At 44.2% G+C, this 23,105-nt stretch overlaps 1 long non-coding RNA gene across 1 annotated transcript; it reads right to left on the bottom strand.

Moving 5' to 3' along the window:
* Window positions 1–166: 166 nt before the first annotated feature.
* On the bottom strand, window positions 167–21,718 carry LOC113843534 (uncharacterized). The gene is made up of 10 exons (XR_005265602.2): window positions 21,601–21,718; window positions 17,023–17,332; window positions 10,042–10,322; window positions 8,724–8,867; window positions 6,831–6,885; window positions 6,502–6,599; window positions 3,243–3,371; window positions 2,457–2,592; window positions 1,827–1,952; window positions 167–914 (listed from the first exon to the last, which is right to left on the bottom strand). It is a non-coding gene; the product is annotated as an uncharacterized lncRNA (long non-coding RNA).
* Between the last annotated feature and the right edge of the window lie 1,387 nt (window positions 21,719–23,105).

Here is a 23,105-nt window from a genome sequence, read left to right as displayed (position 1 = left end):
GAAGCACCATGGAAGAATTATCAGAAAGCTTTCTGGAGAGCTTGGACCTGCATCCAGCCCCAGTTTTGGTCCAGGAGCATGCAGCAGCTGCAGAAGAGCAGCCTCCTCTCCACTGCCACTGCACAGCTAAGAAGCTGAATTTCTGTCCCTGCCTATCCCCAAGGAAAAGAAGGTAAAGCAGCAGCTGTTGTCATGTCTCCTTTTGGGGGATCTAGCTTCCAGAGACTACAGTACTGCTACAGTTTGATGGCTGAGTTCTTCCCAACAGCAAAAGGGTTCTGCCTGGACCAGGCAGCAAGGATGGGTTTTGACCTGTGTTATGTTACACCTGCGTTAGTCAGGAGCAGCACCTCTAGAAGGACACAGCTTCCTCACTGAGGCCAGCCCTGGTGGTGGCCCCCCATACCCAGCAGGCAAGGAGTCTCTTTGCCAGCACTGAAAATAGCTGAAGGATTCACTTTCGGGGAGGCTTCTTAAGGAGACTGACCACTCTGGATGTTCCTGTGCAGCTGGGGCTGTGCATTAGTCAGCCTTGGTGTAATTACTCTCTGAAAGCAAGACGCTATCACCACTGTCTCCTCAGCCTCACAGCTGAGGGCTAGGACTCCAAGGCTAATTTTCACTGAGGCATAGGAAAGACAAAAAGATGTTTCAAGGTTAAAATATTCGCTGTGCGTGCCAGTGAGGAAGGAAGGAAAATAATTCCCAGAAGACTAATTCTGTGTGAAGGGAAGCACTAATTTTGGAAATGGCATACCTTTGCTCCGTGGGGGGTAAGTAATACTCACAGTTCTTCAGGTGAGCTCCATACTGTGCTTCAGGAAGAGAAATGACATTGAATCCTTCCTTCCCCTTCAGTCTCAAGAAACTAGTGCCTTCAACAGAGCACTTAATTTTCACTAATGCCAAAGCCCCTGTGAGCACAAGTTATCAGTATTAAATCATATATTTCTTCTTGCATCTGGGCAAGATTTAGAGTAAGGAAAGCAAATGTCTCAGACAAGACTAAATGTGCCTCTTCTGCTTCTATGGATGCCTCTTCACGGTAAACTAAATGAGTCTTTTCTTTTTTATTTCCTAGGCTGTGAGGTCTCTTAAGGAATCTGCTCCTATGTATTTGGCCAACGTGTGGCACTTCTCTCTTCACTGAAGCAGACTTAAGGTATGACTTGCTCTGAAAACACATGCTCTTTAATAACAGAAGCCAGACACCAAAGAAATTAGAATAGGTAGTCTCTCTGTGTCATTTATTAGACTAGACCATTGAGAATTGCTTAAAATAGAGCTTTTGTTCCTCATTTAAGTCAAATTAGTCTATTATCAAGTCACTGTACTTCATACATGCATTTGTGAATGCTTTGATTCAGGTATTTTTTTCTGAGACTATTATTTCTTAAGTAAATCCTGTTCATTTTTTTTTTTCTGAAATAAACCACCAGAGCATATTGACATAATGCAGTATTGCTTTCACTCCTCCATGAGCTCTGCTATAAAGAAAGCATGTTATGATTAGAAAGCATATTTATACTTGACTCTGCCCAAATGGTTTCCTTACACAAGTGTGTAATGAGAAGAGGACAGAAAAAATAAACATCTGACCTAAAATTAAAATTCTATTGAAATTGGAGCGTTTATCCCAGCTCTTAGAAAGGACAACTTCAAATAAACTGCGAGTTAAATGAACAAATTGCTGGGGCAATCTGCAGCAACTTACACCTAGCACCCCCAGCAGTGAAGCAGAATACCCTTGTGGGGAAGGCTCTCCTGAAAATGTAGTTACCTGCGTACAGAACCAAATATAAGCCGAAAAGTAGAACCGCTTTTACCTGTGACAGGCTTCCTGGAGATCCCTCATAGATAGCTGGATGGAGCAGCAGTGACAACTCTTCCGTGTCCAGCAGGCAGCAGTAATTAATCTGTTTAGTGATGTGCTCTGGGTCAATGGCTTTGTCCTGCAAGAAAAAGGTAAGGGCTAACTTATGCAGGAATAACTGCAAAACTTAATGAAATGATGAAAAAAAAAATCAATTTTTTCCAGCAGAGTCTGGTTAGGCCTGGGGTAAACTTGCATCTCACACAGAGCTCACACTGCAGGGTGCAGTTAGCTTTGTCCAAGACTTCACTGCCAACTTGGCTCACTTGTTTTTGTTTTCAAACCAGACCAGAATTCTTATGAAGCTTTGGCTGCAGTACTGCTCCTTCAGTTCTTTTACCACCTCGTTCTAAGCCCATTCTGTTTTTCTGGATTGTTTTGAAATGTTTCATCTCCCTAACCCCAGATATCTGGTCAGCACTTTGCCCAAGTTCACTTTAACCTGAGGAGTGTATGATACTCGGCGGACTTGGCATTTATGCTGTGCCCACTGCAGCTCAGTGTGCACTGAAAGTGAAACCAGTGACAAAATCCCTGAACTGTGGCTTGACAAGTCATTTTAAAAATTTCTCTTTAAACCTACCTTACAGCAGTCCCTATTGCAGAACAAGTTCATCAGCATCAGAGGGTTGTTTTATTTTTTCATGTTCTGGACGGTTAATGAATACATCTGTTTTTTGGAATTCAGATGTTCACAGATATAGGAGATGGATTTACATCTGCAAAAAAGAACCAGCTTTAGAAAACACTGAAAATACCTTGCGTGATCCTTGCTGTTTGTAAACACCCAAACATACCCCACTTATTTGAACAAAGGCAATATCCAAATGCAAATTGAATGAATTGCACTGTTTCTTTTTAGGAAAAGAATGTATTTATTCCCCATATGAAATGGATTTTTTCTCTCTGCCTAGTCACGATGCATCAATTTAAATTTGTACAATGCATTCTAACATTCACATATTTACATACAGAGCCTCAGACTTCTTTCAGACACCCGTGTTGTTTGAATAAATGTGCCTCCTTGCTGACATGGCTATTTGCAGGCTGCAATGCAGGCCAGAGGAGACAGGTTAAGAATGCTTCCAAGAAAAGCAGTAGAAGCAGAAGGAGCTGCAGCACTGGCAAACTATAGTCCCAAACTGAGAATCTGACAACTCTACAAACACTGCTGCATCTAAGCCACATGGGGGATGACAGACCACTAATGCCATCCCACAGTCACTCTATCAGCCTAGAGGAATATTCGTTCTTTCAAAAATTCACTGGGAAAGAGTCCAAGAGTCTGAACCTTGTGACCACTTCCTACAAACGGTCCTGGACGACGGCAGCATCCCTCAAACACGGGCTGCACAACATGCCCGCTTACCTGTGTTGAAATACAGTGGACACGTGCAGTGGGTTGTGTTCTGAAAGGCCTCCATCCATGGCTCACAGCTACCTAGCTTCATAAGTCACTGGCACAACACCTTCATGTTCAAAATGCTCCAAGGTATCACTGAAAGAGTGAATTAAAAGACGTTCTCAGGAAAAGCAGTAAGTGTACTCACAGAGCTGATCACAGCCAATACAGCAGTGTATCTGGATCAAAAGGGAGATACGTTTTGAAAGGGCCCCATTTCTTAACAAAGCAACAAAACCACAGGTGTTTTGTGAATATTCTTACAACAGCTGTGATTAATACATCCTGCTGGATGTTAGCGGGGTGCTAGGCTAGAAATCAGGGGGCTCTCACCTGGGTTCCTCTGACCTGGCCCTGAGACATATCCAGGATTTTCCAAGAGCAACTAACACTGGATAGCCAGCTTGCAAAATAGTGCCTGATCTTTCCTGAACTGTAACAACAATTCCTTGTAAAGAATTGAGAAGCTGCAACATGGAAATAGCTATTAAAGAGACTTTTTTTTTTTTTTTTTTTTTTTTGACATTTTCTATTTCTGCTGCTCTGGTGTTTGATTACATTTGAGACATGGGAATATACAAAAGCACATGCTTATTGTGGTGCATTGTTTACAAGGTCATTCTCATGCGTGCCTGCTCCCTCGCTCCCACATAGAGCCACGCTCCCATTACTGTTAACATTTCTGAGGCAAGGAGATGTGCTGGTTTATGGACCATCTGTCAGGCAGTGCTGGGGCACCGTATATTGATGCCATGTTTGTAGCTATCTCTTATTTGAAACAAAGTTCAGTTCAAAGCACTTGCAAGTACAGAAAGGGGAGAAAAAAGATGTTAATGTGTTTAGATTACATTAAAGTTTTAAGATTAACTAAAAGAAAGGGAGAAAAAAAGTCTGCTAATGGGTAGAGCTCAGTGGAGAGGCATTATTATATTACTTCTAATGCACATAAAGCATCTCCTATTAAAAAGGGATGGCAGTTTTACATCCTATTAAATATATCAAAGCTGTACTTCAATTACAAATCCTTTCATATGCATGTTTTAACAAATATGTCTTTGATAATAGAGTGCAGCAGTAGCTTTTTAAATGCTAAACAAGATCCCTACAATACAGCTCAAAGATAGAAAAGGAAAAGTACCAGGAGAAGGAAGGCCTATTTGGCAGAGAAGGGAAGGGATGTATTTCAATATTTTCATTTCCTTTGTAGCTCACAAGACAGAGTTTACAAACCATTCCAGTGTGCATAGTAGGATGCAGATAATATAGCACAACCTGCAGACTGTATACCGAAGGAGTTTGGCAGGATGCTATTGTTTTTTCCACATCGTTATCTTTGAAAACAAACTGTGTGCTAATAATGCTAGGAACAACAAAAATAAAAGCAAGTCATGCTTGGCTGAGACCTGCCTCGGAAAACGTGAAATCTCACCCAGGCTCCCCCAGAAATATCTTCCCTAAGGAGAGGAGAATCTGTGTGCCCAGAAGAGGCCACGAGGTGATGATGCGCGTGGTCCTGGCCAATGAACAACTCTTCTGCAAGCCACCAAACCCTGATGCTGCCCTAAGAAAACTCAGCAAGTGAAATAGTGCTGTGCTTGAGGCAGCCTGGCGTTGCCTGACCCAGGGGGAATCGCAGCATGAAAAGGATCAAAGCAAACCAAAGAGGGACCCAACATGACCCTGAATTCAAGTGAACAAGCCCCTTCTGTCTCTACAAACAGTGACGAGGGCTGGGCAGTGCACTCCAGAGCTCCTCCTAGGTTTTCTTTTTTAAGCAGCCTGCCTCTGTCATCACTTCCCTATATCCGGACCCCTGGTACCAGAGGGTTAGCACTGCAGAACTGAGCCTCCAAGATGCTGGAGTTCAGCTCCCTGTTTCTAATCCTGCCTACCCCCAGTCTTACAATTATGCAAAACCCAAGCTCCCTTCTTGCTCAGGGTGGACCAGAGTCACGACGTTAATTAGCTCAGGCAGCAGGCTGCCACAAGCCAAGCTCCATTTGCACGGATCAGGTATTATTGACATCTGGTAAGGGAATGAGCCCCTGCCTATGGAAATGCATATGAACCCACAATTAGCTTTTTCGGTTTCCTGATGAATTAATTAAATAGAGGTTCATAAATCTTAAAAAGGAGGCAAAAGATTTGATAATAATAAAGAGCAATAATAAATTCTGCTTAGCCTTTTGTCCCCGTGGTGGTGGTTTTTTTTTTTTTTTTTGGATATGGAGATATGTAGAGATTTAGTAAATTAAGTCACTTAGCTAGGAAATAATGATGAGCAGCAGCACGGTAGTGCCGTAACTCTGATGCTGGCAGTGCCAAGCACCGGGACTGCCACAGCACTCACGGTGACAGGCGAAGCTGGGGCTCTGAAGAGCGAGGGAGGCATCGTGCATGCTCTGCTTCCTCTTCAGCAGAAGGGAAAGCTGGATCCAGCCTCCTTCCTTCCCTTTCCCAGAAAAACACTAAAGCATCCACAGGGAGCATGACAAAACCCACTGGCGCTGCACGTGCCCTACACACCGCTTCTCGGGCAAGCAAGGTTCACAGGACAGCTACCGTCCACCTCAGCCTGCAGCAAAGATGTCACCCAAAGGAAACGCTGCCTCCCTTTGTCTCCGGGCCAAATCCTCTGGGTGCTATAGATCAGTATCACACCGTAGAAGTCAATATTACAGATTCCAGCTGGTTAAATTGGCTTCAATCCACTCAGTCAATGAATCAGATGCTCAGCAGGTGATATACAGTGTTTGACTTGCCTAAGCAATCATTATGTCCGGAGACTCAGAGATCTATTCTGGAGTCTAAGCAAACAAGATAAAATGTGTTCCTCTCTTGGCCTCATATATATCATTTCACATTAAAAAGATTTCTTGGGTTGGACGCATCAGCATTACTTCCAGCAGCTCCTGGTGCTGAAAACTGACAGTACTTAATAGTTGTGTTTATTTCTGCTGATTTTTTTTTTCCAGCTGCTTCTATTAGCACAATGGCTAAATGAAAATTCAAATCACTATGGTGATTAGCTACAAATATTGCTTTTTGCAATGGGTTGGGTGTCCCAAGCAAACAAAGGACCATTCTTCAGTGTGCTGCAGACAGCATGACTGCGTACCTCACAGATGTTTTAGTGCAATCAGCTTTTCATTACTGGACTAAACATAACTTGTGCTACAGCTGAGAGAAATGAGTGACCTGGGACAGGAAGCAAAGGTTCCCTTACCTGGCACACCGTATTTCCTCCCCTGCAGACACATTGATTACCGAGGGGCTGGGTACTGAACGAGGTCCTGCTTAGCACGAGTGTGGCTGGAACAAGTCCTGTGTAATTAAAGAAAGGAACAAATGATCTGTCTCAAAATTTAGTTACTAATCCATAACACTGTAATTCACGGCCAGGTGCTCTTTCTGCAGCTTTTGTGCATAGGGGGAAAAAAATAACAGCTGAAAGCTTACCGATTACGCAGAAAAGAAAGGAGTTGTTTCTAGAGACACTGGGAAAACACTGCCGTCTCCTGAAGCAGGAGCTGGGGCTTCAGATGTGAAACCTACCTCTAGGACAACAGCAGCTGGGGAAGGCACAAGCTCCTCAAGAACTGGAACAGGTCTGCAGAAGAGAAAACACAGCACTGACCATGTAACAGTTTGCGGGTTTGCAAAAGGCTCTTGTGGATAGGAATGGCAGAGCCCGTTCCGTGTGCGCTCAATGGGCAGGGTAAGTCATGGCTGAGGGAAATTTGGATTAGACACGTTCTAAACATCAGAGAATAATTGCTGCAGTTCTTCTGTAGCTTATTTCTGAGGCTTGACAAAAAACATCAGACAAGGCAAAGGTAGAGCTGGTGTTGCTTTGAGGAACAAGACATCAGACGAACTCTTAAAGGTACCCTCCCATCCCATCGTCTGTTAGCTTTGAGGATAATCTAGTAATTCATTGGTAGGGCCTTGGCCCCAGGAAATCCCAAACCTTGCATCCAGAAAGAACAGAAATCACTCGTACGCAAGCATCTGAACCACTTCTCTGTTGGTTTTCTCATGAAGCACAGTATTTGTTCAAAGTATGGAAGAAAGGGGCAAAGAGCAAGCACTTAAGAGCATCCTTAATCATATCAATTGAAATCTGTGGTGCTTGAGCACATCCTTATGTGCATTGCTGAGCTGGAGATGTAATTTTTAAGGCATGAAGTTGGAATACTGGAAGAAGAGAGGCAACCCTACACGGAGAACAGGACCATTGCAGGGCTTTGAGATGACCCAACAAGAACAGCAAATTAAAAGCAGGTAAGTATTTTAAAAAGCCAAAGTAATAGGAAGGAGAGTTTTAAATACATAGCCTTTGACTGCAACACTATGGGAGAGGAGAAAAAGACTTTCTCAGGATTATTTCCCATGAAAAATCAAGAAAGATACGATCTATTCCCAATTTTGTCAGTAGCTTGCTGTGATGCTGTGCAAATCGTTGCCTCTTTTTTTTTGGCCTCATTTTCCCCACTGTCTGTCTATATTGGCTGTGCAGAGAGTGATCAAATCAATAAATGAAGCGTCTGAACTACCTGGGAGGGCACAGCACAGGGCAGCAGCCCAGCCTCTGCCTAGACCTGGTCCATGGGAGTGTTATGAGGGTCCCACCCTTATTAAGATTTCTTAATATTAATAAAAATTTTGGCAACACAACCGATGCTTCAGTATCAAGAGAAAACCGTAGCTACAGTAAAGACCTTCTCGATGCCTCAAGGTCTAGGCAGGCTCTCAGACACCTTTTTCTAACTCCCCCTTGTCTCATAGCCCGTAACAGTAAGGAAGTGAAAAGGAAAAGACATGATCAATAATTAAAAGGCTGGAAATGAACAAATGGAATGAATTGCTCCAAAAAGGGGGAGGAAAGAAACCTGAGAAATATCATCTATCTTTATCTCTCAATCTGGCGGAAGATTTGCAAACCATCTTTAAAAAGAGAGATTCTGAGGTTACACATTCACTGGTTCAGGTTTCTGAGAGATGCAGGGTTTTTTGTTGTTGTGTTTTTTTTTTCCTTTTTACATTATGCTTTCTCATTTTATGACACTTCTCCGACTTGAATCACTCACAGCAGATGGCTCCATGAATACTGGATATTTCCATAAATAATGACAGATTTCCCTTCAGTCTCCCCACCCTCCTCCACTCCACATGCCCAAGTCTTTTGTGTGCTAGCTGCAGCTCCACATTCAAATTCCGGTCAGCAAACAAGCCCATCTAGTACCATTGTCATTCCTGCAAGCCCACTAGAATCGGTAAAACAATGAACTCATCATCCCATCTGATTCAAGAGCGTTTTTTTTTTTTCCAAGCAGTCCTTAGATAGAAGGGAAAAAAATACATGCATTTAATGGAATGGAGTGCTTTGATGAGTGGCACCAGAGAGACACTGCAGGAAGCATCCTGGTGCTGTGGATGCCAGGTTACCTGCTCGGTGATGGCAAGGACACGTCCTCAGGTTCTCTGAAAAGCTTTGCCACCAAGGAAGCTCTGAGAGGTCACAGCAGGTGAGGAACCGGCCCTGCATTTAGTCTTCTTGGCACAGGAGGGATGGCCAACAAAACGAGGAGCCTCGAGAGTAAAAAAAGGCGTGTGAAAATCCTCGCTGCTGAGGCATGGCTTCTGTTTGATCTACCTGCGATAAATGCTGTGCGGTGCTACTGTCTTCCAGAGATAAAAGCAAGGTGGCTTTTAATTCAGGACATGAAGAGGAAAATATTAAGAGATTCTTATCGGAGCAATAATTTATGGTTAACTTATTGCTTCAAGTGCTCATAATCTGCCATCTATATACATTTCTATCAAATGACCCTGTAAATAATTAATAGATCTAATTCTGCCAGTGTTGCCAGGGCAGGTTTCCCTGCAGAAGGTTAATGCTATGATTTAATTCTTTATTTATGTGATTAGCAGCCCCAATCAGGCTGTTTTAATGAGGTCGCAGGCAGCGGATCGTCTCAGCCGCCTTGCCTGGCAGGAGCCCCTGAGCCCCCTGTACCTGAAGGATCCTCAGCTCCACCGTGCTGCCTGTGCAGGTGCCTCGTGTCTCATTCTGGCTGGTACAGGGGAGCAGATTTGGTGCCCCAGCAGAGCGATGAAGGCTCTCTGTCCCTTTCCAGGTGGCCTAACCCATATAGGACAGCTGCAGCAGTCCGGGTGAAACACAGAGACACAGGAACTGCTGCCGCACATCAGCCCCGAGGTGTGCCTCTGCCACTGCCTTTTCTCAGAGCATCCAGAAGAGGCAAAGACAGGAATAGCGCTATAGGGAGAAGCAGGGTAATATGTCACTCCAGCACTGCCTTAGGCTCATCCGTAATACTTAGGGGTTGGATCAAGTCCAAGCGACGATCCTCCCCGCGCCAACAGGAGAACCTGCTGGTTATTAGATGCTTCGTGCTCAACGCCAGGGAAGGCATTGATACAAGTGCAAGATCTCATAAATCTGCATTTCTATGGACACAAAAGCTCGAAGCTCACAACGAAAGCAGAACCAGAGTGCATTTCTTTCATTCCCTCAGCCATTTTTTTTTCCCCCATGTTTTTTTCCCCAAACCCAGCGAAAAGAAAGCCTCTCTCCGCGCTGCTCAGGGAGTTAAGGGCCAAATCCCAACGCTCATTTTCGGAGGGGCACCTGAGGCCAGAGCATTCACCCTGCCCCCTAACCTCCCACCTGACCGGTGGCCTTGCTCTAGCTGCAATGGGGTGGGCAGGAATAAGGGAGCAGGGAAAAAGCACGACCCACCTGTGTAGGACATGGCAAGATCTCTGTATTTGTTATGCACAACCTCCGTTCACGCTGGTTGAGAACAGCCTGGACGTTGCTTTTCCTTCTTTTCCTTTTCCTCTGTCAAAGGTGTCTTTCTTTCTCTCTGCTGACCTGCTCTTTTTGGTTGTTTTTCTGCATATTTTTGTTGTTGCTGATTTTGTTTTTAATTATTGAGCCTTGTTTCCCCAGCCAAACTGCCTTCAGCTTCCTGTTCTGTTTATTACACTCGGCGCAGAAAGGGATGAAAAGGAACGAACCTTGGAAGAGAAACAAAAGCCTGCAATAAGCTGTATTCTCGCTTACCCTGTAGCATGCTGACTGGGAACAAGGAGAGTTGCCACGCTGACATATACGGCCCAAAATTGGGTTTGCCACGTACAGAGATGTTAAAGGAAGCTTTTCACTGCTTCCCTCGCGGGCTGCCACTGCGCTGTGCCCTCCGTGAGCGCTCTGCCGCTTATCGGCACGGGTATAAAAATGTCCTTTGGACAAGAGGCAGCACAGGTAAGCTCTGGAGAAATCAAGGCAGGAAAAGCAGATAAAAAGCTAGCAATATTTCTGTCACTAGCTCACAGACAGGTTTATTCTAACAATTTCCACCTTGGCGAGCTCCAGGTCGCTAAAACAGCATCTGGAGCAACGAGGTAAGGTGCATAAAAAGCTGACACAAAATTCAGTGATCTCACAGAAATTCACAAACTTCCTCTACTTCTGTGCATCGAGCGGAGAGCTCATGCTCAGGCTGAGCTCTCTTCGGCTTCACTCACACTTGCTCAGTTCCAGTGCTAAATCCTGCTAAATAATAAAGAAAAGGAAATGCACAGCGTGTAAGATAAAGACTGGGCAATGCAAGGCTGCTCTTTTGATGCATGACCGTTCCCCCTTACCCTGGCAGGGAACGTTTGCCATTTGTTTCAATACATCCGTGCCTGATGTCACTTCAAAAGGAGCCGTGGAGGTGAGGGCAGTGTTCTCCCCGAGCAGGCAAATAAAAGCGAGGGAAGCGCTGAGCCCACCAGCACTGCCTGCCCAGGCTGCGCGGTACCGCGGGGCTTGGGGGAACAGCTTGGAGAGCTCTCCTAAAGACCCCACTGAGGCGGTGTCACGTTCAGAGGAACATCCTCGTTATTCTCCTGCAGCAGCAGAAGCTGCAGGGGACCCGGGGGACGGACAGGGAGGGAGGGAGCAGAGCATCCAGCGGCCTCCCGGACATCTTCACCTACGGCAGCGGGCAGGAGGCCGATGTTACCCGCTCCGTTTGTGCCGGGTGGTTTGCTGGGGGATGGATTTTTTTTCATTTCTATTTGTTTACTTATTTATTTTTCAGGAAGTATTTATCTTCTGACACTTTTCTCCTTGTTTTATTTACAAACAAAATCTCTCTGCTGAAAAATCTCTTGCCCCCAGGAGATCTCTTTGTGTTTTTTTTTTTTTTGCTAGGAGAAAAATTAATGCAGAAAGTGCAGACGGATGAGACTGCCTTTTCCCATACCTGCCACTAATTCATAGGGCACATTCCCCTTACCCTGTCATATTTTTTACCAGTGTTGTTTGCAAAGTGCTGTTCTCTCTGATAGTACATCTTAAAACATCTGTTTTTATCCCCTGAAGTTTCCCTCTTCAATTTTGCATCCCGATTCTCTTAAAAAAACTGCAGCCAACTCTTCACACAACGCATCTCCTTTCGGTAAGGTGCTCGCCTCTGTGCCTGCCTTCAGACTGGGAGCGAGACGTCTCCATGCAGCGCGGGACACTCTGGAGGACAAAGCAAACCCAGCTCCTAGATCTGTGCCCAGGCTGACCTACATCACAAGGTGGGAGAGCTGCTTTTTATTTTGGGGGAAACCCTGCTTCTCACACGACCTGGGGCTCTGTGCCACTGCAAACATTTCACAGAGGAGCCACCAGAAGAAGAGAGACCACAGAAAGGTTGGTTTACCAGTTGGTTTGACCTGTAAATGATTGGGTTTTAACACAATACCAGGCAAACAGAGGCTCCTGATGAACCAAAGGTTCAGGTTCAGCAGCTCGTGGAGCTGAGCTGGACGGAGCAGGCCCTCCTCCCACCTGAAGCAACGTGCTTTTCTTAGCTATAGCCCAGATTTTAGGAGCTAGGGAGGAGAAAAAAGGCTCACACTGCACTTTTTTTCTTCTGTATCCAGCTGATTTACCCATCCTTCAGGGCAGTAGTGATGGCTCGGTGTCTTAGGGAACGCACAGCTCACATACTTTGCATAAATAATGGATGGTGCATTATTAGTACTTAATATTTAAGTACATAAACAAGTAAAAGAAAATTGAATCAAAATATCATGATGGGACTGACTTGTTTAAGTACTGCAGAAGGTAAGGTTACTTCAGCCTTCTTCTACTTCCAATTTGTCCACAGATCCCAAACAAAAACCCCGAGGTGTTTTCCCAGCCACACTTCTACTGCCACGCAGAACAAGAGCTCTGCCTAGTCCCGCACTCTGCCTCCCTCTGCACGACGAGCAGCCCAGCTGCCTGGGGGACAGCATAAAGCCAGGACGAGCTTGTGGAAGGATGTTCCTCCAGGCTATTTTTCAGCCTGAGAACTTACGGACCTAAAGGTGACGTCTTCGTATTTTAATCATCTTTAATGGATTTTTTTTCATCCTTGAATTTTCCAGCTCCTTTTGGAAGCTAACTACTGCTATAACCTAATGTACCATGCCTCCTGTGACAAGGAAGTCCCCAGCCTGGTTATATTTCAGTTTACCATCTGACTGCACTCCCCATTCTCCACACAGTTTACGAGCATACTGAACGCTGTGGGCCTGACCGATCCCTACAGAACAAGACCTGTGACCCTCCTCCACTGTGAAAACCTAAATCTTTCATTTCTACCTTCTGCTTCCCAATTTTAATCAATTTTTTTTGAAGCACTTCATTGCTATTGCACGGCACCTGCACTTCTTAACTGCCTTTGATGCTTTTTGTCTCCCCATGTATGTTATATCATACGTCTGGCCCATCCACTCCTCCAGGGCTACCCGACAGATTAGTATGCCATGATTCTCACTGCAAAACCCTGGCTGGCTCTTTGTCACTGGTGTTTGTCGATGCTCCCACACATACTTTATTATTACAGATTTTGTCAATTTATTTAATGTAGATACCACAGGTTTACCACATCTGAGCTCTGGGAGTCTTTCAGGAAACACTTTCAAATGCTGTTACACTGGCCCTTTTCCTCTGGTAGCAGTGCATGATCTGGGGGATGCACACTGAAGCCACCACTGCACCTATTTCATCCTTAATCTGCCAGGAGAGGCATTCCACTGTGGGAACCTCCCCATGCTCCCCCCATGGCAAGCATCATGAAACATTTCATTTTTCTGAACACTCCTTCTGCATATTTATTGTTTATTGGTCCTACAGACTCTGGCAAGCTTCCTGCTTCTCATGTATTTGAAATGGGATTTAATAGGGATTTTTTTTTTTCCTTTCTGTAAGTTTCTCCAGTTCTTCTGAACTTCCTTATTGCGTTTTTCTGTATAACCTGGGTTTATGAGCCCTTCTACTTTTCTCATTTGTCAGACCCAAGCTATTTGAAGGATGCCTTCTTGCTTTTAGTAATATGCTTTTCCTGCTGTTTAGCCACCTTACTTCCTTCTGCGTTTTTGTTTTGTTTTGTTTTTCTTTCCTCAAGGTGATCTTTTCTGATAAATGGGATGCATTTGCTCTGGGACTCCATCACTGTCTTTAAATAGTCTTTCTGTTACCTCTTAGGACTGAACTCTTCTAGCCTCTTCTAGCTTCTCCTGTTTGGAATTCAGTGTGACAGCAGTGGATGTTTGCTTTTCTTGCAGGAATGCTTCGTCTAAATGCGTTACAGTCCCAGTGGCAGAGCAGGCCTTTGACAAGAACATGATGAACTAAGCACACTCTGCTGGCCCGAATTTCGGGGGCTGCTTCAGCTCTGTGGCTTCCATGACATGGTCAGTGATGGTCTCAAAGGACAGACTTGGCATTGTACCCTGGCAGGACACTTAGCCTAGCTACAAAGGGGTCATGGCAACTGTTCATCTTGACTGTGTTTTCTGCCCTCCAAAGCACTCCGAATGTCACAGTCACCATCACCATTGTGGTCAGTCCACGGATAATTTGGGCCTAATGCAGCATTTTCCTATTTAAGCCTAAAACTGAAATTTGAGTTACTGGGAGGGCTATTCTATTGATCTGATTTGATTCCAAGCTTTCTTTAGCACAAGGCACCACTATCGCACCACTACTTGACTTTGTCTTTTATGAACATTGTGTTCCTCAGTCGTACAGTGCTCCATGACCCTCCCTCTTCCCTCTCTGAAGCTTTCAGTAGGCTTGGCAATTCAATACTGTGGCTTAGAGCTATTTCTTAGGCATTTATACAGAAACACACGACCTATCGCTCTGGTTCCATACTTCTCTGTGGCCTGCTTAAACAACGCATTATTGCTGCCAACTGTTGATTACTTTTCTTGATTGATTGTTGCCTATTTCTCCCCTGACCTTTAATTTAAGGACACAGAACTGTTATGGTTTCATCTCTGGGCAAATGTAACATCTCAGAGTTCACCTGTGTTCTAGAAGGAACGAGTTCTGACTTAGCTCCTCATGCTGCTGTGATGTTTTCTGTATTCTGTAGGCTCAAAGTCTGACAAAAGCCTGTGTAATAATTCCTGGGGACATCAGCGAGAGTTGCATCCTGTACATGCATCACGAGTACAAATTGCATCTTAACATCTTCCCTCATCTCCTCTTCAACAAGAAAAGGGCAAAGAGAAGAGCTCGTACCAAACCACTTTGTTCCTATCAAAGACCACGATATACACATACACTCTCACGCGCCCACTGATAATAAACTTGTATCACACAGCCAGCTCTAAAACAGTGCTATGAAGTGACATTTAGGCTGGGAAGCCTTAATTTAGGCACCACAATGATTAGAGTGTTTTAATATCATAATAACTGATAAATAGACTATGTGTCAGACATTTCATTCCCTTTTAATCAAAACTCCTAGTCTGCTAAATTAATCACCCCCTTGGGGTACAGTAGCAGATTTCCAATTTAGTCATAGAGCATCATTAATAATGAAAAGTTCTGCAGGCAAATTCTTCTATTCATGTTCTTTTGTATGATCCAGCAGGTTTAAAGAGACAAGACGGAGAACACAGAAGACATCAACACCTTCCAGCAATCCAAATAAATAAACATCATCTTTGATGTCAATCCTGTAACGACACTCCTCCTTGAATATTAAGGATATCACAAAACCTAGCAAGACAGCGAGAAGAGTTTTGATTTTACTAAACGGTATTTACAAAATTAAAGCTAAAAATGCATGAGAAATGGAGAGTAACGTTGCATTTTGAATAGCTCCTCTATTGTGGCACTGTAAATTTGGTTTCATTAGGCTGACTAATTTCAGAATTAAACTGCATGTGCACAAGCATTCCTTATGTGGTAAGCATTCTTTTTTTTTTTTTTCCACTAAAAACTTGTAAGAACGTTTTTTTCTGTTCTGCTGAATTTTAAACAAACTTCTGTGTAAAGAAGAAATTACGCCCCACCCACTAGCACATGTGTTTCATTTACTGCTCAAGTGATCTCTAACTACATATAGAAGTCCTTGACTTGTTTGATGACTGTGGTATTTGGGGAGAGCGACTGGCATCAACTATATGCAGGGCTAAGGGCAACACTAATTTTGCTGCATTTTAGGGAAGCGCGTTCCCTTAACAACCCCATTTTCAGATTCTTCTGTATGCAGAACAGCGGGCTGGCACTGAGACAGCAAGATCTCCTACGGACACAGGTCCCACTACATTTTTAACTGCCCATGCAGTTCTCCCTGCCTACTCTGGTACGTGCAGCAGTGGCACAGGGACTTAGTAAGTCCATGTAGCCCTCTTTTGCCATCCCCACAGTTCCCCACACTGTTATCTTTCCGCACTCTTGCCAGAATCAACACAGCGAAGGCACTTTCAGGCAGCCACCAGCTACCTGGGATTTACGAGCTGACAATCTGCAAACACTCCATTGCTTGCAGCATATATTGGGCTATCACACTCAGTGTGCCAAAAAAGCAACACACATTCACCTCGCTTGTGCTGGGATGACAACCAAAGTAAACACATTGCTTATTCACACAGACGGAGCTACAACTGTTAGCACAGCAAGTTTCTCCATATATCTGTCTCCGCATCTCTGTTCAGAGATCATCTCTGCCTAATGCACTGCTTAACTTTACGCCCCACAAGCCATAGGCAGGCCTGTGCTCCCTGAGCAGGAGAGCTCTAGCTCGGAGCAAAGAGCTGATTAGAAGATTCCTCTCTGTTCCTGGGGCTTGGAGGAGTTTCTCCAGGTGTGTGAAGCTATCAAGTAAAAACCCTTTGGCAAATCACTCTGGTGCGCTGACAGCCCACACCACTCCTATCCCTCCTCCACTGGAAGAGCTGTAAATGTCCAAGGCCAGAGAGTGCTGCTGAAGCAACAAGCAGGAAGGATTTACGGCCGACAGTAACACCTGACCTCATCAAACTCCACTCCAGGCCATTTATCACTCCTCTGCAGGAAAGCAAAAGCACGAGAACTGGGGAGGGATCAGGAGAGAAAGAAGGAAGGGAGAGGGAATCACAGACACTTTAGCTCCGCTAAAAGGTACAGAAAAAAAAACACCAGCAATTCAGACAAGTGCCTAAATGCCCTTGAAAGCCAGCATCTGAGGGAAAATAAAACAAACCTAGGCATTAAGTGAAATGGATTTAAAACAAAAGCTGAAATTTATCAAAGAGCCAAGTAACCCCTTGTCTCTAAAGCTCCACGGCAAAGAAAAAGGATCTGTCTGGGACAAGAAGCAGATATATCTCCCATAACAGGCGAGAGAATGCAGAAGAGATGTTACAAAGCCCTTCTGTTGAGTGGCAGCCCCAGGGAAGGTGACAAACCTACCTTTGTCCTGGGGGATGCAGCCAGCAGAGCCTTGTGCAGGGAGTCATACGGGATGGAGTCTGACAGCTGCTGGGCTTTGCCTCCTTGCCATGGCGGTGTAAAAACCCAGCAGACACACAGGTGAGGGGACAGCTGGAACTACGTGGTTCCAGGTGGAACAGAAAGATCTTGAAACGACAGCTGGGGGGAACTCGAGCACTCTGATCACCTGGGCCTTTTGCTCGAACAAATGTTGCTCCAGAGGAACATTTCTTCATGTTTGGCTCACCGCTGACGTGCACCCTGGTTTCTCTCCCTCCGCTCTGTATTTCTGAAAAGCATACACAAAGATAGGTCACGGGAGGTTCCTTCAGAGCAGGAGCAGAAAACCTCTGAGTACAGGGAGTAATGAAGGAGAATGAAGACTTCATAGGAAACATGTGTGATTTGTTTCAGTCTGCCCTTCCAAATCTCAGCCCCCCCAGGGATGCATTTCAACAGGTGCCTAAGAAGAAAAGCACTCCAAACCCTTCTGAAAAACCCGATTTTATCAAAACAACCTGAAGCTGAGAGGCACCTTCGTTTTGCCTGGCAGGAACAGTGCTGAGAAGAGGATTGCAAGAGCACTTACCAGCCTTCCAACCACACACATCGGCCTAATTAAGGCAGCTGGGACCACAGCGGCCAGTGATACCACCAGGAGGCAGAGAGCTGTGCTGCCTCGTAGCCCCTGTCCCTTCATACTGGTGATTTCTGCTGAACCAATGTCTGATGACACAGCGTGAACATGGAAATCTCCACTGAAAACAGCCTCGAGGATGGGTACTCTACTCAAGGTACAGCATGCCTCTTCCACTGTCTTACATTTTATATTGCTACTGATTTATTTATTTTTATAAATAGTCTTATAAAAGCTATTTCTACTGACTTTCTGCCTCTGGAGAACCTAACCCATTTCTTGCACTCCCATTAGTTTTTGCTCTGTTACATCTGCTTAACTTAACAAACTCAGCTGACTCATATTCGTCAAGCTACTGCTTACTATTTCTCCCTATTCTGTTGCTGACAGATGCTGTACACCATCTCCTGTCTTATCTTCAGCATTACTTTGAAGCTGTTTCTCTAAAATCAAAGAGCATATATGAGTGGAAATAAAAAAATAATAAAAAAAAAAAGGTTTTATTTTTCTGTGAGAGGAGTTTGGGGTATGAAAAGCAAGTGGCAAAGAATTGGGCCCTAGAACTGAAAGCTGCCCGGCTGGAAACAGCCCCTTGGGAAATGCAGTTTGCCTTGGTCTCTTGCTGATTCTTGCCTGTGGATCTGGTGAGACCACGTCCTCCGTGCCCAACACAGCCCTGACTTGGAGGGAGAAAAGCACAGAGCAAGGCAGGGTCTGGGGGTGCAGCACAGCAGGCACAGCCCCGCTTCTCAGCTGAATGAGATTAAGGCTACAGAGCTGCAGCTTCCAGCAAGCACCCTCATTAACCAAAATTTCTGAAAAGCGCACTCTCTTCCTGAAATGTGTTATTTATTAAAAAACCAACAAGATATTTTCCATCAAAAGACAGCATTGGCTGACTTTTCAGTAATCCTAGCACCAGACAAATTACAACATTCCTCAACCACAGCTTTCCAACCCAGTAATCCTACAAAGAACTGCACAATCAGAATTTTAAATGCCCTGGGAACTGAGTTAATACCAGATGGTATCCAGCTATATTCATCATTATAATTTCCTAATATTATATTAACATTTACTAGTTTAGCACTTGAATCATCCAGCACGACACTGCTAAAATGTATGTCCTGAACTCCATACTGAGCAGAACAGTTTTGACTCTCTCTCCTTGGCTGTCATGTCTTCAAGTTCTTAATAATCGTGATCTTTTAACATTTTATGGCCTTATGAAAAGTGCAGGCTTCCACATATAATATTATTTTGTCTTTTCAGTTACAATCACAGCATTAGATCAATCTATAGGCACTTCTGCCTTTTTAATAGCTTCTAGGTTTTTAATAATATCAGGATGAAAATGTTACTTTCTTTTCGATTGAGTAAAATATGGTTCATGAACAGATCAGGCAATTTCTACACGGGTGAATGATCAGAGCTGCCAATTTGCTTACGTTGTTATCCTTCCTGACAGCACAATTGCAAGCAATGTTGGAAATTTCCTCATATCCAACCTCACAGTAAGGCTGTTTTCTAGTACCAATGCAGTAAAAGTTATACGTGGTTGCAGAGATCTGCAATGGTTATTTTTATGGTGTTGTTTTTTTAATGTGTAACATATGTTTTCAAACTCTGTTGGTGCACGTTTCCCTTGGAAGAATTCTGCATTTTTTTTTAGTGTTCGGCAGTAAAAAGCAGTTTCCTCTCCCACTCTTCCCACTCTGTGCCTCTCGTGTGGGAAATACAACTGACTGACCAGCTGACCTAATCCCTGCTCTCCCAAGAAACGAGCCCTTTTCCAAAGAAAAAAAGGAACAGCTCATCAAGCAGCGTTTTCTTGGCTTTCCAGTGAGTATTTTGAACAGTGAAACTCTTTCTCTTTTCACTGCAATATGAAATAAATAACTCATGGAGAAACATTATCTCGGTGGCCTGTCTTTGCCTTCACACTTTATTCTGGGCACTCTTACACAGCAACCTCCCCAGGCAGTGGAATTGAAGGTGTATCACCTAAGTCTGACCCTAATATGATTCCTCATAAGATGAGGCATTTACCTGCATACGAAAACAATCCAAAATCAACATCTCCAGCAGAAAACACTTTGGAACAGCTATTAGCTGTTAACTTTAAATTAACTGTGAGCCAGCTCTGCCAGCCCCAGTCTGGCCTTACCAGGACTTCTTATCCTGTCAGAAACACCATTGTTCTTTTAACTTTTTTTCCCCGTTATCCTTCTGCCTTCCTTTTTGCCTTTCTTTGCTCCCTGCACCAAGCAAAGAGGAATAAGTGGTCCCTCTGTGGCAAAACCTGGCCCATGAAGAAATGGTGGTCTCTGCCAGTCTGATAACCCGCAGGTCAGACCCCTGCGAGGGATGCTGGATGAGCTGGTGGATGGCATCCCTCCATAATGCTATATAAAAGGAGACGCACCCTTTAACCCCGCCAAGGTGACATCAAGGCTGGAAGATACCTCTGTGATCACCCAGTCTGATGTCCTACGGATAGGATTTCGCTCTGTGCTTCTTAGATCATGAGGAAGCGATGTACAGAAGACGGCTTTGAAAGCATGCAGCAGTTTCTAAAACACCTTTCTCAAAAACACCATTAATTAAAAAGAAAATTGACAAAAGTGCATGACATCATATTTTTTTTTCCTCTGAAATGGGGTTATCAATAATGTATCATTTGTTTTAAAGGAATGGATGCAAAAAAGTACACAGGTAAATGGCTACAGTAATTTACTGTGGCTCCTTATTGCAAGGCAGGCTAAATATACTTCTCGAGAGGTTTTTTTTTCCTGCCAGCAAGCATCCTTGTTAGTGTGCCTCCTATCCATCATATCAGGGAGTTTGGCTCCATCCCCCACGACACAAGCAAGTGACCAACCTGCAGCGAGCACCCTGCAGTATCCAGAAGGACGTTTGCTGTTCTCTGTTGTAGTCACAAAACGTGAATGGCAACGTCCTCAGTGTGCCCACACAATGTAGGAGCTCAGCTATCATTTTCAAAGTGGAACTGGGTATTTGGGTGTCAAAAAATCAAAAGGATTCAATTGCAAAAGTGCTGTCTAGTCCAATTCTCACTGGACACAGCAACGTTTAGACATTCAGTACTGTCTAAAGGATCCTAATGCCTCAGTGTGTGCTGAGTCCCATGCAAACGAGGTGTCTATAAGGATCAAACCCCACAATAACTCTAAAAATGGCACACCTGGGGTGCAAAATTACTTGGTAATTGCAGAAAATATGTTTTGGAAACTGTTATAATTTGGGACTAAAGCCATGTCAGCCCCTAGCCTCCCTGCCACGGACAGCAAGTGGCAGCAGCTGGGGCCTGATGCCATGCCAGTATTTCACTTCCTTTTTCCATGCAATGTATTTTCGGTGTGGTAAAATGAACAAAGAAATCACCAATCCCAAAGGGCAGCATTGTGAGGATAAACTGTTTACATTAACCATATAACCGTGATCTTAGTTTGCCTACCCAATGCCTTCTGCAGCTACAATTTAACGTCCAGGAGCCTCCTGAAAGTCTCTGCTTCTGTCCCGGGTGGGCACCCTGTGCATGGTGGTGAAAGATGCCCACCCCTGCTCAGTCAAACACACGCAGGCTTTCTTTTGGGCAACATTTGGCCATGTTCACTGTTATTCTAGGTTCCCAGATACTGCCTGGTCAAATGTAAAATGTTATGGTTTGCTAAGCAGCAGCAGAAGAAAAGGAAACGTGGAAGCTGGTAGCAGATTTGCCCCGACAGGGGTAATAAAAAATTTCAAATCAAGTCCCTGCACCGTGAACCTGTCCTGGGCTTCCCCTGCGTGGCAGATACCAGCTACTACAGAGCAAGCTCCTTTCCATTTTTCCTGCAGTCATCCACTAACATAGAAATATATATTAAAAGTAAATCACAACACAAGCACCAATTTACCTGGAGGGCAAGAGAAAATCTGACTGGATAACCCACTCTTGATGATGTTCATGAGACCAAGGCTTCAGTCCCTACTCTTCCCCCACACCTGGTGAGTAACTTGAAGAGATCAGATAAGAATAGAGGGGTTAATTAAGAAGCAGCAATTTGTATTATATGCCAGCATGATCAACAGTCCACTGAAATCAATGGAAAGGATCCCTGTAGTTAATTCAAATTAATTAACCCAACTAAGATTGACTCTTGAGTGCAGTATGCAGCAAGCCAGAAATCAGAGGCAGAATTATATTGTGTATAACTTTATGCAGGAGATTAAAAGCAAATATATAGTCAGGATAAAGGAAAAAATATTTTCTACATATCCTTAAAATCACATGTAACCCTTTGCACGTTGAATTTCAGCTGAAACTACCCAAAGAATTACTATAAGCCATTGTGTTTTGCAAATAAAACAATAATAATAATTTTTAAAAATCAAAACACATGCTTCCTTTCTTTTAGACATGAAGAAAAGCATAATCATTAAAAACAAAATTCTCATCAAAGAAAAATCTCGCGCAACAGGAATGGGAAAGTAGAAGTGGAACTTGCCATTCTGAAAAATATTTTTTTCAGAAAAAAATGAGCTTCAAAAATAGGCTGCACCTGGCCCCTGGCCTCACACAGCACAGGTGCTTCTGGTGACAGGTACTCACTGCCCATCTTAACCCCTAGGTCCTTCCTTCCTAGGCAACCCGAACATTATTCTGCCAAGAAAAATCAGTGCGGAAGAGAACACAGAATATACCTTTGCATCCAATGAGCTGGCGTATGAAATCAGATTTTCTAGTTCAGAATAGCTGAGAACATTTCTTTAAGCTTGGGCACTGGTCAAATATCCCCTGGATTATCCAGCTGGTCGGAGGCTTGATGTGTGCCAGGCTGGGGACAAGCCATGCTCACGCTGTAACTGTCCATGCCAGCAGTCCCACACCCGCCTCCTTACCCTATGGTAAGGTTTGCAGGTTGGCAAATGGATTTTCCAAAGTGTCAAATGACCAGCAACTCAGAGGCTTATCTTTAAGCATCCAGCATGTGCAACTGAAGTTACCTTTAAGGGGAAGACAGACAACAACCCGTATTAGCTGGGTATTTCCCCAGATCAAACCTTTTAACAGAAAGACACAGTTTTCATGTACTCACCCTAACAAACAAAGTTCCACCCAAGCTGGCTCAATGCCCTGCAACTTGTCAGGCTGTCTGCTACTGAAACCAGGACTGCAGGGTGCACAGCTCACAAGTCTTCCTCTCCCAGGAAGCTCCCCACGATGAGGAAATTCAAAGGCTCTGGGAGTTTCCAAAGGGCTATGCAGCCAATAAACATCCTGCATCTCTATAAAACCCCTGATGTCTTTCAGATGAGATCATGGAACAGGTTCATTTTTCTATTTTTCCCTTGAACAAATATCACACAACGGGTAAAACAATATGGAAGCTTTAAATCCAAATCAATGAGCCGTTATTAC

This window comes from Anas platyrhynchos, chromosome 4 (assembly GCF_047663525.1).
Source record: "Anas platyrhynchos isolate ZD024472 breed Pekin duck chromosome 4, IASCAAS_PekinDuck_T2T, whole genome shotgun sequence".
NCBI classification, from domain to species: Eukaryota; Metazoa; Chordata; class Aves; order Anseriformes; family Anatidae; genus Anas; species Anas platyrhynchos.
Note: the sequence above shows the minus strand (reverse complement) of the source record. Positions and strands in the feature narration are given on the sequence as shown.